Source organism: Quercus robur, chromosome 2, assembly GCF_932294415.1.
Source record: "Quercus robur chromosome 2, dhQueRobu3.1, whole genome shotgun sequence".
NCBI classification, from domain to species: Eukaryota; Viridiplantae; Streptophyta; class Magnoliopsida; order Fagales; family Fagaceae; genus Quercus; species Quercus robur.
The window spans coordinates 78,034,865-78,036,169 of record NC_065535.1 but is presented as its reverse complement, the minus strand read 5'-3'; the positions used below and the strand labels follow the sequence as shown (position 1 = coordinate 78,036,169).

At 28.6% G+C, this 1,305-nt stretch overlaps 1 non-coding gene across 1 annotated transcript; it reads right to left on the bottom strand.

Moving 5' to 3' along the window:
• Positions 1-382: 382 nt before the first annotated feature.
• On the bottom strand, positions 383-463 carry TRNAL-CAG (transfer RNA leucine (anticodon CAG)). The gene has a single exon. It is a non-coding gene; the product is annotated as a tRNA-Leu (tRNA).
• Positions 464-1,305: the final 842 nt, after the last annotated feature.

The following is a 1,305-nucleotide window of genomic DNA, read 5'->3' as shown; positions in this document are numbered from 1 at the left end:
ATAAAATAAAATAATGGCAGATGTTCACGTCCACCCAACCCACTTCCCCACCATTTTATTGTTAACCCAATAATTATGAAAAATGGTCGGTTCAAATGTTTTTTTTTTTTTTTTTTTGGTAAATAAAGAAAATCAATATCATTGTTAGGACTTAGGAGAACTAAAATACCTCAATGGCAGAGCTTTGAATAAATTTTTTCTCATTAAATGCATCGAATTATAAAAAAATAAAAATAATAATAATAATAATAATGGCAGAGATTCACGTCCACCCAACCCAGTTCCCCACCATATTATTGTTAACCCAATAATTATGAAAAATGGTTGGTTAATATACTCTTTACCAAGTTGACTAGAAAAAAAAAAAAAAAAAAATAGTGACTGTCAAGAATGGGATTCGAACCCATGCCCTTTCGGACCAGTACCTGAAACTGGCGCCTTAGACCAACTCGGCCATCTTGACGTTAATGTTGGGAAATTCAACAATTAATTTATATTTTATGAAGATATATTATATAAAAACACCATACCCAAAAATAGCACTAATGGGCTTCGCAATCCATTGTTTGGGTTATGCTTATACTTGCTTTCAGTGTCAGTCCCAACAACCTTTCTAACACCTAACAACAAAATCAAAAACAATGTAGTGATTTAGAACAATAAATAAAGTAATGGAATGCATCAAAATTCTTTCAAAAGAGCAAATCATTGCTACGGTATATAATGAGAAGATAAATTGCAGCAAAGCTTCTACATTCTTCCGAAACCAATGAAACAATATATAGTTTTTGAAAAACGAAAAAGAGAAAACCTACAAATTGGAATAAAAGGGATGAGTATGGAAGAGGGATATTGTGCAATTAGAATTGGAGCAGTTCTTTAAATTTTTGGAAACTTGAGCTATAAAGAGTTTTACTAAAAGCAAAGTTAGTTAGCAAATTTTATGTACTTAGTGAGACATAGCAAAAGAACCTTATAACATGCAATATTTATGTTGAACCATAGTACAAGTATGATATGTAAGATCTAAGTATTTTGTTAAACAAAATATTATGGTAAGTAATTAAAGTAATTTAAAATAAATAATAATATTAAAAAATTAAAAGTTTTAGCGAGATAATTTCAATAAGATGATATATTTAATCTTTCTTAAATTTGGTAATACAGTTTACTAAAGAAAATTGTATTACTAACTATTTTAAATTACTTATAGTGTATTACAGGATTAAAGCAAATCATATAATTAATGTATAATACATTTTGATTACATGGCACAAGTATGATTTGGAAGACCCAAACTCCTAG